Source organism: Rhinopithecus roxellana, chromosome 20, assembly GCF_007565055.1.
Source record: "Rhinopithecus roxellana isolate Shanxi Qingling chromosome 20, ASM756505v1, whole genome shotgun sequence".
Lineage (NCBI taxonomy): Eukaryota > Metazoa > Chordata > Mammalia > Primates > Cercopithecidae > Rhinopithecus > Rhinopithecus roxellana.
The window spans coordinates 12,542,534-12,561,072 of record NC_044568.1 but is presented as its reverse complement, the minus strand read 5'-3'; positions in this window follow the sequence as shown (position 1 = coordinate 12,561,072).

The following is an 18,539-nucleotide window of genomic DNA, read 5'->3' as shown; positions in this document are numbered from 1 at the left end:
ATTTTAAATAAATGCTGGTCTTTCTGCTTTTTTCACACAAATTTATATATTTAGGTGTTTTTTCTTCTTTAGTCTATTATATGATGGATTTTTAAAAATTATTTTTATATGTTGAACCAGGCTTACATTCCTGGGATTAACCCTATTTGATTATGTCATATTATTACTATTTTTTTATATTGCTTAAGTTGATTTGCTAACATTTTGTTAAGGATTTTTACTATGTTCATGATGTATATTTGTCGGTAGTTTTCTTTAACTGTCTTCGTCTGGCTTTAGTATGAGAGTAATTCTAGCTTCATAAATGAGTCTGGAAGCTTCCTCTTTTTTTTTTTTTTCTGGAAAAGATTGTTTAGCATTGGACATGCTTTTCTTCAAATGCTTGGCTGAATTTATCAGGAATCTAGACCTGTATTTTTCTTTGAAGAAAATTTTGAACTAGGAATTTAATTTTTAGTAGATAGAATACTAGTCAAGTTATCTATTTCTTCTTGGGTGGGTGAGTTAAGGTAGTTTGGGGCTTCAAAAGAAATTGTCCATATCATTTAAGTTGTCAAATTTATGTGCATAGAATTATTTGTGGTATTTATCTAATACTCTTTTAATGTTTGTAGTTCTGTTGTGATAGTCCATCTTTCATTCCTGACTTTGGGAACTTATGTCTTCTGTCTTTTTTCTTTGCCAATATTATTAAAAATTTATCCATTTTATAGAACTTCAATTTTTTCTATTAGTTTATTGTTTCAATTTCATTAATTTTTTATCTTTGTTATTTTTTGTTTTGATTTTATTTTGCTCTTCTTTTTTGAATTTCAAATGGTAGAGGCATAGACTATTGACTTGGGACTTTTCTTATTTTCTAACACAAGCACTAAAATGCTATGTTTATTTCTTCTATTTTTGTTTCTCTGTTTTCCTTTCCTGCCTTTTTTGGATTATTGAAATATCTTCCATATGCCATTTTAAATTTACCTATTACACTTTTTATCATCTCTTTGTATAATTTCTTAGTGGTTGCTTGAGAGGTTAAAAAGTGAACACTTCACCTTTTTTTTTCTTTATTTTTTCTTTAAAAAACGAGATACATGTGCAGAATGTGGAGGTTTGTTACATAGGTATACGGAGCACTTCACTTTTTATAGACTACTCAGAATTAATGTTTTCCCACTTCAAGTAGGATGTATAAATCTTACCATCATAAAGAACATGTTACTCCATTTATGTTGTAGTTTTCATATGTGCTACTTCTGTATACACTGAAAATGTCATAAACATATTAAAATTTTTGCTTTCAACTTTCATATCTATTTTAAAGAACTTAAAAGGAAAAATATCTATTCCATTTACCCATATGTTTACCACTTCTGTTGTTCTTTCCCCATTCCTGGTCTTTTATATTTCCCTCTGGGATCAGTTTCTTTCAGTCTGAAGAACTTCCTTTAGTATTTCTTTAAGAACTGGTCTTCTGCAGACGAACTCTTTTAGTATTCCTTCACCTCAGAATATCATCACTTCACCTTTATGTCTAAAAATATCACTCAATGTCAAATGCTGGGTTGACAATTCTCTTTTTTTTAGCACTTTAAATGTGTTGTTCCACTGTCTTCCAGCTTCCCTGAGAAGTCTGCAGCCATTCAAATCATTTCGCTTCTGTATGCAATGCCGTGTTTCTCTCTGGCTGCTTTCAGAATGTTTTCTTTGTCATTAATTTTCGGCATTTTGATTTTGATGTATCTGACTGTGGATTTCTTAAATTTCACTCCGTTCGGTGTTTGCTGAACTTCTTGAATCTATTCTTTTATCTTTTTAACCAGATTTGAGGAGTGAGCCTTTATAATTCTTTTCCTTTGCCACATTCTTTATCAACTCGTTGTGGGATTCCGATGGCATAAATACTGGACCTTTTGACACTGTTCTATAGATCTCTGTAAATCTGTTCACCCTTTCTTCCCCCAATCTCATTTCTCACTGCTATTTAGATTGAATACTTCTATTGATCTATCTGTAAGTTCACCAACTCTTTCTTCTGTCATCTTCATTGGCTATTAAGCCCATTAAGTAAATCTTTTGATTGGTTTATTAGCTTAATATTTCTATTTGCTTTTAAAAATCTTTTCTGTATTTTATCTACTGAAATTTTCTAACTTTCATTTTTAGAAGATTATTCACCTCAGACCAGCCAGGGCAACATGATTCACCATTACCTCTGGGGACATGTTTGCAAGAGATGCTTTCATGTCCAAGTCTGGAAATCCCAGCATCTGCCTCATCTTCAGGTTGCTGTGCATTGTCTTTTTTCTTTCCAAATGTTGAGATTGTTTTGGTTCTTTGTACCCTGGATGAGATTGCTTTGGTTCTTTGTTCCCTGGACTTTTTGAATGTTATCTTAGACACTCTTGCTTTTATTAAATTATATGAAGGATGCTATTTATTTATTTCTTTGTTTTAGCAGGCATCCAGCTAGATTTTGTTCAGGCAACATGTTTCTACCTGCCTCTTCTGAGCTCTTGTTTCAATGTTAGTCCAGTTTTCAAAGCCTTTGCAGCTCCATTTTTATCACCATGGCATGTGAATGCCATGCGGTGCCAGTTTCAGGATGGAACAGTGGTCTACAATTCATTTCAGTTCTTAAAGTTTTTGGTATGTTGTTTGAAATCAGATTCAGTTATGCATAGCTCAGGGTAAGCACAGGAGTTTATACAAAATGTTTTGGTACTATTCTCTCAAGTCTTCTTTCTGTGATCTCCCAGATACTAACTGGGCCACAGGAATCCTCCTTCCTGGTTTTTGAACTTAAAAGCTGTTACTTAATTTCTTCTCTTTGCCATTCTTTTCCCACAATATGTCCGCTTCTGGGGCTAAGTGCAGGATAATATATAGAGAAAAAGAGCAGTGCCCATTCTCCTTACGCCCTTGGTATCAGCCTCTCTGGTGTGAAAGAGGTTCTCCCTTCCAACTGAGTTTCAGGCAGTTGTCAAGCTTCTGTTGCCACCACTACCACCACCACTGTGTAATTGCCCTGGGGGCTGGGCTGAAATAAAATTAAAAAAATAATAATAAACAAATGGTATTTTCCTTACTATTTCTTATCCAAAGGACCTCCTCTTTTCCACTCCTTGGACCAGAAATAGAGATATTTTTAGAATCCTTCCTGTTTGCTCTCCATATGCAGTTCTGGATCTCAGGATGCCTTTGACTCTGGGTCAGAAGGTACTACAGGGAGGAAATATAGGGATCTCATCACTAACCTAGTGGTGCTCAGAGTCTAGTTTTCTGCCCTGACCTGCCTGCTACCATTTAATTTTCAGAGTACTACTGCTTTGAGCATTTTCTTCAGGGCTTTTAGTTTTGTTGAGTGGGAGAGACAGAGTGGAATGTGCCACTTTTGAACAAAACTTGAACTCTGTTCCTTATTTGCGAATTTGTGAAAGAGAAAAAAATCTTTTGAGGCTTTAGTTAAGAAAGCTCTAGTGCTTTTTAAAATTACGTAGAGTGTTAATTAAGCACATGGGCTCTGGAGCCCATACATGGATTCAGATCTTGATTTTACAACTGTCTATGTGTGTAGCTTTTGGCAAGTTACTTGATCTCTTTGACTCCAAGAGACATCTTTGAATAGAAGCTATTTCATAGGGCCCAGTGCAGGTGGCTCATGTCTGTAATCCTAGCACTTTGGGAAGCCAAGGTGGACAGATGGCTTGAGCTCAGGAGTTCAAGACCAGCCTGGGTGATATGGTGAAGACCTGTCTGCCAAAAATACAAAAACTAGTTGGGTGTGGTGGTGTCATGTGTCTGTGGTCCCAGCTACTCACAAGGCTGAGGGAGGAGGATTGCTTGAGCCTGGGAGACAGAGGTCACAGTGAGCTATAATTGTGCCACTGTACTCCAGCCTGGGAGCCTGGGTGACAGACTGAGACTCCATCTCAAAAAAAAAAAAAAAAAAAAAAAAGCTATTTCTTAGGGTTTTACTTTATGAATATATAGTTTTGTTTTATTTGTTTGTTTGAGACATAGTCTCACTTCGTCACCCAGGCTGGAGTGTAGTGGCTGGAACATGGCTCACTGCAATGAGTTAATATTTGTAAAGCATTAGAACCATGCTTGGCACACAGTGAGTGATATTTAAGTGTTTGTTATATAAACTGATGCTCATTGACCCTATAGATAATAAACGTCTTTGAAGAAATAATTGATTCTTCTGCATATCTTAGTTTTCTTGGTTTCCAACTTATCGTCTGGTTTGTAGAAGGCCACAGAGTAGAGTTAAAAGGCCATGGGCATTGCAATCAGGATGATCTGATTTTAAATCAGATCTACAATATGTAGCTTAATGTCAGTCACACACGCAGAGCAAAGTAAATGTTCCCTCCCCTTTAATTTAAAAGAAAATGTACAATGCCTGAAGCCCATTATTCTTGATTATTACCTTAGTCCTCCTTCCTCATTCATTCATCCATCAATTTGTTCTTTCATGTGCTTAGTCATTAGTTCACTCATTTATTCATTTACTCAAAATAGTTATGAAGTACTTACTTTGTGCCAGGCCATGTGCTGGGTGCTGGGGAAGTAATAGTGAGCAAAATAGACATGATTCCTGACATCATGGAGCTTACATTAATCGAAGAATCACCTAAATGTAAAATTACAAATATGGTGGGTACATTGAAGAAAAAGTACATGGTATATCTTAGTCTGTTTTGTGCTACTACAACAGAATACCCCGGACTGAGTAATTTATAAGGAACAGAAATTTATTTCTCACAGTTCTGGAGGCTGGGAAGTCAAAGTTTGAAGGACCTGCATCTGGTGAGGGCTTTCTGATTGTGTTGTCCCATGGCAGAAGGCTGAATAAGGAAGAGTGACAAAAGAGGGCAGAACTCATCCTTTTGTGAGAAACCCACTCCCGGAGTAAGGGGTACTGCCAACCTATCAAAGATGAAAATCAGAAAGCTTTTTTGGCATCAACATCTAGAAAGATGATTGATGTAATATACACTGTGTAATGTTTTCCCCATACTTTCTGGGTATATTTTGTTTGTTTGGAGAAATTATCTTCCTCTGGAAGCTAACATAAAAAACCACAGGGATGAATTTCTGTGGGAAGAAGGAAACAGACCCACTAAGAGAGGGACAAATGGAAGAGGGAGGGGAGTCCCCTACAAATATTTGAAGCTCTGGATGTTATCAGTCTTGAAACTATTTCCACTCCTCCCTTTTCCATGGTTTGGGCTTCCTGGGCTAAGTTGCTCTTTGTGCTTAAGTCAATTTGCAGCTGGAAGAGTCTTGTCTCATACGTTCCTTTGGGAAGTTCTCAGTGACCAAGTTTTGCTTTGTGTGCTAATTAATTTAACCCAAGGATAAGCTGAGGTCACGCTGCCCTTTGGATATATATAAAATTTGGCACAAATTCCCAACCCACCTGCAGAGGGAAAGGGCAGTGTTTCTTCCTTGGGATTCATGTTTGTGTTATGGGGGACAGGAGCTAGAGGAGGGGGAGGGAGGTGGTGTGTGAAAATTCTCTGTCAAATTAGTGGCATTAGTGGACTTTAAAACATATTCAGTTCTCACATCTGGCCCCTGTTCTCTTTCTCTGCCTCTCAGATTAGGAATATAGCCCTCTTACCTTGCTTACCCCAAGCTGTTCTCACCAGGCTTTGGTGGGTTGAGCAGATTTTGCTCTAAGCCTGAGTGGCAGAGATGCTGATGTTTTGAAATTGCAAACACCTTAAAAGTACATATTAGACATCAAATCTTTTAAAAACATGCCAGACTTTCTCAATCATTACTCTTCGCTGAATGCTCTGCCTTCCACCCTGGTGTTCTCACCTTATCCTTGCTGCTCTGTCCAGTTCTAAATTCCCATTAACTTTCTATGCAAAAAGTTTGGCTGTCTTCTTAATTCATTGTTGCCTTATAGAACCTTCCACCCAAAGCAGCCCAGAGACATGAACCACTTACATATACAGTGCACTCCATGAGCAAAACTCTTTACCAGCTATTAAATGACAGGGTTTCTTTTTTCACTCTACTCTACTATTTGTTTTTACCTCTTTAACATCTTTACTTTTTATCCTGAATTTTTATCCCCCTTCCAAAGGCAGCAAAACCACTACCAAACCTTGGCATTGATTCCTAACGGTATGCTTTGGTTTTGTTGAGTAAATGGCTTTGAAAGAAGCATTTTCACTCATCTACTGAGATCTGGGGAGAGGCCCCAACACCCCCGCCTCAACTCGGTAATTCTAAGGTACCAAACTGGCACCAGCTCTGAGCAGTCTCTTTTGTGTCATGCAACTCTTCCCTTTTCCTCCCTTCCCCCATGGCCAATAAGAGCTTTGGCAAAAGAAAGAGGGGCGGAGGAAAAAAAAACGCTGACTGGATTCCAGCTCTTCTCTTGCCTTTTTCTCCCAGGTCTCATGTTACTTGAATGAGGGCCTCTCTGCTGATTAAACCTTCTGTGTTCAGCTATTTAAGCTGACAGCTTCCCTTTCTTCTCCTGCCATGAGAAAGCTTTCTGGGCTTAGGCAGGCTACTTCTCCCCTGGCATGGAGGTGGGACAATGGCCCAATCAGGTGGACTCAGAGGTATAGGATGACTCAGCCCCTAGCCCCACAGTGTCTGGTCCGGGCACCGCTGTCCCTCTGCAATCTACTCAGACACCTTCTCCGAGAAAACACCAATATGGGTGGGTGATCTTTTCTCCTTAACACAGCCTTCTTCCCCCTTAAACACAGGTGAAGGAAATGCAGAAAGGGCACAACAGTGAGATGTGTCTTCCACAACACAAACCCATGGCTTCATAAATATCAATAGTAGAGGGGATTTTCCTAACAGCTATAGTACCAAGAAGAATGCTTGTAGAAGACAGAATAAGACTGTAAATGCCCCCTTCACCTTTACTTCTTCCCTTTAAATTGAAAACTCTTAAATGTAAGCATTATGCATTATTTTTACATTTCCTAGTTCATACATTTCACATGCCAGACCCTAAAAAACATTGAATTCGATATAAAAGGTGACAAAATGTCAGGTTTCACTAAAAATGTTAATCATAGTAACCATCATTATTAATAAATGTAATAATTATAAACATTATTACTATTTAATGAACACTTACTTATGCTCCAGGTACCGTGTTAAGTGCTTCATGTTGAACGTCTCATTGAGTCCTCCCAGTAATTCTATGATTTAGATTTGTGCATTCTCTCCAGTTTATGGAGACGAGAAGTTAAGCCATTTAAACCCAGAAAATTTGTGGTGGAGCCAGAATTTGAATGCAGACCACCTCTGGACTCCGTTCTGAGTCACATAATGTATTCATGCATGTCGTGAATGTATTAGGAGAGAAGTATTGACTCCTTGGTTGCTATTTTGCAGTTGTTAAGGAGAAGTTCATATTTATGCAAGAAAAGGCAAAGAGAAATTTTCTTCTTTGTATGATCTTTGTTTTGTGTTTTCCTGCAACCACATCAGGCTTCTTTGTATGGTATTAGCTCATGCCATGCTGACGCCAGGTACATTTATGGAGTTCAGATGCTCTGAGAGGTATCTTTGAAGCAAAACTGGAATCTTAATGTCTCCTTGTCTCATCTTTAATACTGTGTAAGTGTTTTAAGGAACAGGAAAGCCAGAGCTTTGTTGTATAGTGCAGAAACGTGAAGCAGAGGGCTATAGAAAGATTCAGAAGCTGGATTTTTGAAGGAAACCAAAGGCTTGCCAATTCCTCACTGTAGAGGGAAAATTTGTAACTCTCTCATCTGGCCAACATCAAACAATTCAATTTAGGGAGATTTATACCTTAACATAAAAATCTTTCAATCCATGAACATAGAACAGATTTCTCCATTTATTTAGGTCTTCTTTAATGTTTCTAAACAATGTTTTGTAGTTTTTAATATATGTCTTGCACACCTCTTGTCAGATTTATCTACAAGTATTTAATCTTTTCAATGCTGTTGTAAATGATGTTGCTTTTAAATTTTAATTTCTGATGGTTTGTTGTTAGTAAAGAGAAATAAAAATGATTTTTTACGTATAGTCTTATATCCTACAAGCTTGCTGAATTCATTTATTTGTTCTTTTAGCTTTTTGATGGATTTTATTATATTTTCTCTATGGACTCCCACGTCATCTGTGGATAAAGACAGTTTTACTCCTCCCTTTTCAATCTGGAAGCCTTTTATTTCTTTTTCATGCCTTATTGACAGCTTGACTATGCAGTACAATGTTGAACAGAAGTGGTAAGAGTAGACATTTTGTCTTATACCTAGTATTAGAAGGAAAGCAGTCAGTCTTTCACTCTTAAGTGTGAGGTTTACTGTAAGTTTTCCATGGAACTTCTTTATTAGGTTGAGGAAGTTCCTTTGTATTTCTAGTTTGCTGAGACTTTTATCAGGAAGGGATGTGGATGTGTGGTTTTGTCAATTTTTTTTGCATGTTTAAGATGATTATATATTTTTGTTGTTAATATAATGAATTATATTGACTAATTTTTAAGTGGTAAACCAATCTTGCATTCCCGTAATAAATTCCACATAGTCAAGAGTTATTATTATTTTTATATGTTATTTGAGTCAATTTGCTAAAATTTAATGAGAATTTTTACATCTGTATTCATGAGAGATTTTTCTCCGCAGTTCTCTCATCTCTTATTATTCTTGTCTGGATTTAGTATCAGGGCAATGTTAGCCTCATAAAAGAAGTTGGGAAGAATTCTATCTTCCTATAATTTCTCTGAGAATTTGTGTAGAGTTGGTATTATTTTTTCATTATAGACTTTAGTAAAATTTCCCAATAAAGTCATCTGGGCCTGGAGGGTTTTTTGTTTGAAGGTTGTTAGCTATAAACTTAATTTCGTTTATAGATATAGGCCTATTCAGGATATCTATTTCTTCTTTGTGAGTTTTGTTAGTTTAGGTCTTTCAAGGAATTTGCCTATTTCATGTAAGTTGTTAAAAAATTTGGCATACAATTATTTATAATATTATTATAATATCGCCTTATAATTCTCTTAATGTCTGTAGACTTAATAGTGATATGATCCATAGACCTTTTTATACCTGCTACTAGTAATTTGTGTCTTCTTTTTTTTCCTGATTAGTTGGGCTAGAGATTTATCAGTTTTATTGATCTTCCCAAAGAACTACCTTTTGGTTTCATTAATTTTTCTCTTTTTAAAAATTAAACTGATTTCCATTCTAATCTTTATTATTTTCTTTATTTTCCTTTACTTTGGGTTTCATTTGTAATTATCTTTCTGGTTTCATAGAGTGAAAGGTAAGGTCATTGATTTGAGACCTTTTTTCTGCTCTAATATAGCAATTTGGGGCTATAGATTTCTTTTTTTTTCTTTTTTTCTTTTTTTTTTTTGAGGCAGAGTCTCGCTCTGTGGCCCAGGCTGGAGTGCAGTGGCCGGATCTCAGCTCACTGCAAGCTCCGCCTCCCGGGTTTACGCCATTCTCCTGCCTCAGCCTCCCAAGTAGCTGGGACTACAGGCGCCCGCCACCTCGCCCGGCTAGTTTTTGTATTTTTTAGTAGAGACGGGGTTTCACCGTGTTCGCCAGGATGGTCTCGATCTCCTGACCTCGTGATCCGCCCGTCTCGGCCTCCCAAAGTGCTGGGATTACAGGCTTGAGCCACCGCGCCCGGCCAGATTTCTTTCTAAGTAATGCTTTAGTAGTATTCCATGAAAATGATAATATGCATGCTTTTATTCTCATTAGTTTCAAAATAATTTGTAATATACCTTTCAATTTTTTAAATCCGTGAATTATTTAAAAATGAATTTGTTTCCAAATGTTTGGGGGTTTTCTACATATCATTGTGATATTAATGTTTTATTTAACTCTATTGGAGTCTGGGAACATACTTTGTATGACTTAAATCCTTTAAAATTTATGTATTTGTTTTATGGCTCACAATAGGATCTGTCTTGGTAAACGTTCTGTGTGAAGTTGAAAAGAATGTGTGTATTCTGAAAAATCAGCCATATTTCTTTGAATATATTTTCTCTCTCTGTAATCCTTCAAGCACTCCAATCACACATACATGACACTGCTTGAAGTTGTCCCACAGCTCACTAATGCTCTGTTCATCTTTCCCTTATTCTTTGTTTCTTTCTCTTTTCCATTTTGGGTAGTTTCTGTTTTTATGCCTTTAAATTTACTAATCTTTTCTTTTGCAATGTCTAATCCTATTCAGTGTATTTTTTTCTCTTATACATTGTATTTTTTATTTCTCTAAATTCAATATGGATGCATTTTTATGTCCTCCATATTTCTACTTAGTATGTATAATCTGTCCTCTAGTTCTTGTTTTATATCTAGATTATAATTATAATAATTTTAATGTACCTTTCCATTAGGGTCAATTCTGTGTTGGCTTCAACAGACTGATTTTTCTCCTTCTTACGGAATCTATTTTCCAATTTCTTTGCAAGCCTGGCAAGTTTTGTTTGGATGCCAGATATTTGCCAGGTACTATGCTGAATACTGCAGGGTAATTCTCTGCAGATGGACTGAATGTACTCTATGTAACTCTTTCCTCTTTGGTGCTCTGTCCTATGAACTCTAGCTGTCTTGCTCTTTTTGGACTCTCGTGTCCTTATCCTCAATCAGCAACTCAACCCAGCTCTACCTGGGCTTCCCTTCCTGTGCCCTGGGCTGGAAATTCTCTCAATGGAGTAAGCCTGGATAACTTTGGTGCTCCCCTCATTTGTTTCTTCCTCCCAGGGACCACTGACCTTTGTTGACCAATGGCCAATGTCTTGAAAACCATTGTTTTACATATTTTGTGTGAATTTTCTCTGTTTAGGAAGCAAGGGTCTCTGTTGCTGCATCTTGGCTGGAAATAAAAGCCTTGAAGTTTGCTTTTTAATAATGACTGATAATAACAGGAAGGGTTACTAATTTGTGTGGTCCCTTTAGGGTTCGGATATCTCTTGGGATGACTTAGCAGAGTAAGGGAGGGCATATTCATTATATATTTATTACAAAAGATAGCATTTCACTGTAAGAATGTTCTAATTTTAAAGTGCAAGGTGTGTGAGTGCAGCAGTAAAGTGTTTAAACACTGATCAAGGAATCTTTCAGAAATCTGAGTTAGACTTGACACAATGTCAGTGAAAGTATTCACAGTACACTGGGCAATTACTCATGACAGCCCATTTGTTGGGCTAATGGAACAAATAATGATTCTGTAAAGTTTCAGAACAGATGGACAGTTATTTCTGTTTCTACAAAGTCGATGCACAAGATAAGAGTAAACTCATTTTCTCCTAACCAGGGGATTTTGTTAATGATATGGGAAAACTCACTCTTTATAAAGAACAGTAGTTTGCCTGTTATTAACTTTGAGGGTCTAGAAAATTCCCAGGCAAACAGTAGTCATTTTAATAGATATTTATCAAATAAATGAGTATTTTCTATCAATTACAATAATAGCAAACTGGTAGCTTGTGATTCGTAGTCTTCCTATCCACAAAGCATTTTAGAAAACCAGGTGAGTTCACATATAACCCAGATCTCCCATTTCTCTTTGATGAGGAAAGCTCCTTGCTAACATACTTGGCCCCTCTCATTCATTTACATTAGCTGCATGGCCTGTGTATAACTTTGAGTTTGCAAGCCCCTCCTCAATACTTCATTATTCCTATTTTTTTACATTGAAATTTCCTCCTTCACACATTTTCGTTGGTGCTTTTCAAACCTGTTAGCGAGACTCTGAAATGAAACAGAAACTTATTGGTGAGTTGACAGGAAGCTCTTTCCCTTTTTCCTAAGAAGCAGACTTTACAGAGGCTTTGTGTTCTTGTGGGTCTGGTTGCTGAGCCAGAGCTCACTTACACAGGTGTGCATTCTCTCTTCATCTTCCTTCCAGATCACAACGAACTGACCTCAGGCTCTGCTTTGGCCAGCGTCTTTCCCTTCTCAGCCTGAGCAACGTTTTTTCAGGTGGTCTTCAAGCAGGTAGAAATCTGTCTGGATGCAAGAAAACATGTGCTGGGGAACCATGTAAAAGGTTGACCCACTTATTGGAAACATGGATCCTAACTGTAATGATCAAAATGACTCTTAGCATCCACCTGTGAGAACAGGATCATCAACTACTGTGAAACACAGCCAAGAAGGCGCTCATTGTCCCAACAAATATTTAACCACCTCATCTATGTCAAGGACTATTTCAGATCCTGGAGATATTACTTCCTCATGGAGTTTACATCCTAATGGAGGGGAGATAGAGAGAGAGACAGAGAGAGAGAGAGAGAGAGAGAGAGAGAGAGAGAGAAAGAGAGAGAGAGAGACAGAGAGAGAGAATACACAGTATAGTAAATACAAAATATAACATATTCAAGGGTGACAAGTGTGAATGAGGGAAAAAGAAGCAGAGGGGAGTAGGAGGAAATGATGGGGGTGAGGGAGTTTAAAATCTTAGACAGGAAAGCCAGGGAAGGCCTCATGAGAAGGTGACATTCTAGAAATTATGAGAAAGAAGCAGAGACCAAGCTATGTCTTGTGGAAGTATGTCCCAGTCAAAGGACACAACAAGTGCAAAGGCTCTGAGATAACATGTTCAAGGAACAGCCAATGGACCAGTGGACTAGAATTGACTGTTCATCCATAGTTGCTCCTTTCCACATTTCCTCTACATTGTGGAGCATAGTGGAGTGCCCAAGGTCTGAACTAACACGGTACGTAATATTGGTTCCGTATACTTGAGGTATTATCACTAATCCTAGGGAGCATTTGAAAAATACAAGTGTCTGAATTCTTGCCCAAGGTATTCCAGTTAAGTGAATCCGGGGTAAATGGTGGCCAGGCATCTGTCTTTGTAAACAGCTCCCAGGTTGTTCAGATAATCTGTAGGTCAGAAGATGATCTGTAGGGGATCAGCTATCTACATCCAATCCACCATAATCTTCACATTTACCCTTGTTAGAGGATCTATGGATCCCCTCTTCAGGGCAATAAAACACTGAGACCCATATGGTTAGGGTTGGATTCAGTTATTTTATCAGCAGGGCAAAGGTGTGATGATGACAGGCTAATGTTTTAGCATCTTGTTGCTTGGAATTGCAACACCATGTGGGCTTACAATACTTTCCAATAGTCCTATAGATGTGTCCTTTGCACTCCTCCCATGAGGCCTAGCCTCTGTATTCAGCAGGTTCTAGCTACTCGATTCCATGCTTCTCTACCCAAGGAAGGGTTAGATAAGCTAACTGTTGGAATGGGTGGGGGGGATTCACCAGGAGCTTTAAATATTCTGCTCTTGTTTTGCTTTCTGTTCATTAACCTCACCCTCCATCATTTCCACAAAGTAGAAAACATGACCACCCATGACTCTTGAGTTTTGCTCCTGAGAGCTTGTGTCATGAGAGAGAGAGTCTGACATATTCTGACTCTGAAGTCTACAAAGTTCTCAGGGAGGAGACTCAGTCACTTGTTCTTAGTCAGGTGCCTCCTATTGAGTGGATCAAACATGGCCAGTGTCATGTAAGAACATGGCAGCTTCTTTGGGAGCCATCAATGGGGGCTGATGACAGTTCCCAAAAGAAGGAAGGGATGGGGTACGGATGAATATTTTCTTAGATGTTCAGTCCAGAGCTGAAACTTGCCTTGGAACTCTTCTTTTGAAATTGATTTAATTCAAGACCAAAGTCCTTAAAATTGGATAAATGGCTCTACCAGATCTAGTGAGTCCTTCCCTGTCTACTTTACTTAAAATTGTACTTCTTTCATCCCAGAGCTCCCAGTGCCCCCTAGTAATTTTACCCACAGCACTCACTATCATATGACACACTATGCCTTACATATTTGTTGTCTTTTTATTCACTAAGGCATCAGTTCCATCAAACCATGGATTTTTGTCTGTTTCGTTCAGTGCTGTGTTCCTAGTACCTGGAACAAGCCCAACACATAGTAGGCACTCAGTAGTGACTGATGAGTAAAGTTTACATATCTTTTTAGACACTCATAGTTATTCCACAGCCATGCTTTTCTATGACTCTCCCTGATTAGCCCACCTGAGCCTCCTTTGGAATGAATCCAATGATGATTCCAGAAAACAAACAGAAGGGCAGGGAGGCTGGTGTTGTCATAGCAGCTGCTGAGTTGGGAAGGGGGCAGCATCTGTATTACTCAAACACAGCAGCATCCCTGGGGAGAGGGTAACCCTGAGGCTTTGCAGGTCTTTTCAATATCTTGGATTAAATGAACTGTGAAATATTTGTTTTATTAGAATAGCTTGGGTTTGTTTCTGAGGCCTTAAATTGTGTCTGTTCTGGGCAGCTGATATGTAGCAGAGTGGAGCATGTATGGTATTTAGAGAACTCATGGGAGCCTCCCCCATCATTTGGGGCCTGTCTTTAGGGGCCCCTCTTATTTCCCCTCCAAGACTAGCAATTCCTTTGTTGGCACAAGGCATGAGTGAAAGACGAGCTCACAGTCGGTAAAGGAATGTGGACAGGAGCGGCCTCATGTAGCACTGAGTACAGAGGAGCTCAGGAAATTCTTTTTGACAGAATGGCTGCAGGCTATAGAATTTCAGACTGGGGCCAGTGCACTAAATGAGGATTGGACTGGGGGTTCAGGAAGAGTCAGTTCGTAAAGTTAATAGAAATTAGAGAGCTTTTAGGGGACATGGAAGAAAGTCCCTCATGTGTACAGATATGCCAAATACAGTTCCAGAGCATCTCCTGTCAAATCTATTCTTAAATCACATTTTCCACCTATGTCTAGGAAAGCTGGGGGCCGAGCCCCTACTTTCCAGAGTTGAGAATGATAAAGCTCAAATTCCATGGTGATCTTCCGTGGTGAATGCAGAGGGAGCTTCTACATTCTTAGGTATGGTCATTGAGCTCCTTTCTGCCTGCTGGAGATTTATAATTATGTATGTAAGTATGTGTGTGAATGTATGTGTTTATATTCATGGATGTATGCATATGGAAATGTGTGTGAATGCATGTGTGTACATATGTGTATAAATGTATGGGAGAAGTTTGGAAATACTGCATATACTTTCCCAATGATTAAGTGTTTAACTCTGAAGAGAAAAGAAAGAATAGGGTAGGATGAAATAAAGAAAGAGAGGAGAGTAGGTTTTATATTTTGCCTTTTACAATATTAAAATGTTTGCATCATTTTACTGTCAAAATGTATTCACATGTGGTGAGTTTTAAAGCATCTCAAAAAAATTGTAATTGACAAATGAAGTCACGAACCGATGACACTACTCTACTCTATTTTCTGTCCGTCCTGAATGAATACAATGATAAGAGACTGGGGAGGGAATCTATCACATCATGTAGGAGTCATTGTTTCTCTAAGGCCACTGACTTACCTTCCTAGGTATGTGCCATTTTTTTCATGCTGTCCCTTATACCTCGAATACACATTTCCCCAGGCCTGACTGTGTTCAGTTACCAAATGTTGCTCATTTTTCAAGACCTATCATGATTAAATCACCTCCATGAAACTTTTTCTCAGTTGTTCATCATCCATCTTATCCATCCATCCATCATTTAGTGAGTGCCTACTCAATGTCAAATATTGTGTGAAACTTTAGGTAATGCAGATATCATTCTTGCCCTCTTGATGATAATACTGTAAAGAAAAGAGACAAAAAATCTATAATCAAGCAAACAAATGAATATAAAACTTAAAATTGTAATAAATGGTAGAGAGAAAATAAGCATGGTTTCCTGATAGAGAATAGTGAAATAATACCCAAATTAAGTAGGGTGGTCGGAGATAGCAATAATTATAAGACACAGAATGGAAACATGAGAGATACGTTTTGCAGTGTGAGAGAGTGGAAGTGATGGGATGATTTTAGGCAGGGTGAACAACACATATGGTTCCTTCCGCTTCTGAAATCCTATATTTGTTGACCACATTGTTCACTGTATTTATCATTTTATGCTTATATTTTTGATTTCAAGGTTTGTTTAAAAATCTTGTAGTTGCCTGTCATGTAGCAGACTCTCAAAAAGCTAAATCAAGCATCCACAGACCCTACAGCAGGAAGAAGTTCCCTTATATAGTCACAAAGAGAATTTACATTTCACTGATACCCTCTCTAGAGGGTCTCTAAAGATGCAGAGATAATTTCCAAAATTATCTTCTGGGCTAACTACTAAAATGTTTCTTATTTTCCAAGTCACTTCCCTGCTAGATCTTTGCTCTGCAAGAAAGATCACCATTATCTACAAATCCAGCTCTGGTTGGGTAGAGTCAAATCCTTATGCTGAAATGTCTTTTAAAACCATCTAAAGTCCTGTCAAAGGGGAATACTTTCTTCCTTTTGTGTTTCCTTGAGCCTGTGGTTGTTTTTTATTTGTAGAAGAGAGAAAGTATATTTTTTGATGGACCAGAAAGTATTTTCTTTATTGTTAATATATGAACTGTAGACTATACCCAATCTATAATCACATCTCCATGCCTGTAAATTGAACTGGTGCTCTCTTCCCAGATTAATGAGTTACTTGTCAGTCATTGTGATTTTTCTCTAAGGTCTGGCCTTGAGGCGTGGAAAGGCTTTTATTTTCTAAACCAGTAACTAAGAAAGGTCTTTGCTCTGTCCCTCAGGGATAGCATCTTTAAGACAGGGGTACTGGAAAGAACAAATTCCCATCTTAGAAACATTTGGTGATCAGAATAAAGTGGAAAACACCTTGCCATATATAGAAAGTCATAGAACCTCAGAGTTAGAAGAAACCAAAGAAATCATTTAGACCACTCTCTTACTCAATGCTGGGATTTGTTTATAACAGCCCCCAAAATTACCATATGACCCACTTACACATCAATACTTCCCTTGATGAACCACTCGTATCTTTAAGAAAGACCATTCTGCCTTTTAGTTATCTCTGCATCTTAGATATCCTTTCTTTATATGAGTTTCATCCTGTAAATGTCAATGAGTCAGAAACCTACATTTCTAACCTCTCCCTCATAATCCTAAGGATGCTCACAAAGGGTAAAAAACATGTCTTATCTATGGCCTGATTAAAACTAAATTGGGCTTTGAATCAGAAGATTCAAATTGTGGCTCCACAGATTAATTGACTTTAGACAGGTTTTGAATTCCTGTGTCTCAATTCCCTCCTCTCTAAAATATAGATAGCATGACATCACTGAGTAATTGTGAGGATTAAACAGGAAAATGTGAGTAAACATGCCTAACCTATGCTCAACACATAGTAGGTACTCAAAATTCTTTTCTTTTCTGTCCATTTTTTCTCTTTTCATGATTACTTAAAGAGCTTGAGAATAACTAGCTATACAGATAAAGAGTACATTTGGCTACAAGTAACAGGAAATCAAAATATCATTGGCTTAAATCATGAGGATGTTTATCACTTATTTAGCAGGAAGCTCAAAGATAGACAGCCCTGGGTTTGGGCTGGCAGCTCGCTGTTTCATCATGAACCCGAGCTCTATCTCTCTGCTCTACTCTTCTTAGTGTCGTTGGCTTTTTCCTTCTCACGTTCTGCAGCGTAGCTGTAAGATGACTGCTATTGTTCCAAGTATCATGGACAAAGTCAAGGCAGGAAAAAAGGGAGATAAATGGTATCTGTAAGCTCTTCTTTCACTCCCTTCCCCTTTCTGAGGAAGTGAAAGCCTCCCTGAAGCCTCCCTGTAGACATTTCCTCATCTTTCATTGGTGAAACTGCATGAAATGGCTGTCTCCCACTGCCTGGTGAGCTAGGAAAGGGATATAGGTAAGACGGAAGGAGATTGGGGATGGCCATGCATTAACCAATTGACCGTGGCTGCCTTAGAAGATCTCAGGTCTCCTGTAATTGTCACTTCTCTAGGGTTATTACTCCCTGTGCCCTCAGCAGCCCTGAACATGACTTGGATTTGCACACTTCTTTGCCCCGTTGATCTCTTCCTTTGGATAAATTATGGTCAGAACCAAGCAACGGCTGAATCACTTGGGGTTCAACGAGGGAGCAGAACGCACTCTAATTATTATGGACTATAGGATTTGTTGTGGGATTACAAATGTTGGGGGAGTTGGACAAATAAGGTCTGGAAAGGGGAGTTTTTGGATCAGAGAAAAAAATCACTAACCAGCTCTCTCAAATAATGGCCACAGGGCAACAAGTTAGAACTTGTAGGAATATCTGGGAAGCCAGGCGTGTCCAGCTGCAAAAGTGGTACTGCAAAAGGGATCTGGTGAGGAAATTTCTGGAAGGCTGTTGCCTCCACGTCTAGAGATAAACTAGGATCATTGTTGGGCAGTTGGACCAGCAGTCAGTAAGAAGAGAAAACTAGGCCGGCTGGAACCTGTTGATGCCTCTTTTTCTCTTTCACTTAATCTAACCTCAGTGATCTTCAGAGAACAAGGTCAGAGTGATTTGAACAGGCTCAGTGTGGCTTCTCCAAACCTGGAATGTATCAAAGGGTAAGAGAATGATGCTGGGCTCCCAAATGCAGTTTCACCATCATGCCTTTTTGCACATTTTCGTTGCAATGAGAAGCACTGTTTGAGGGTGTATCCGATGACGGAAATAGGGTCTGTTCCAAAGGCAA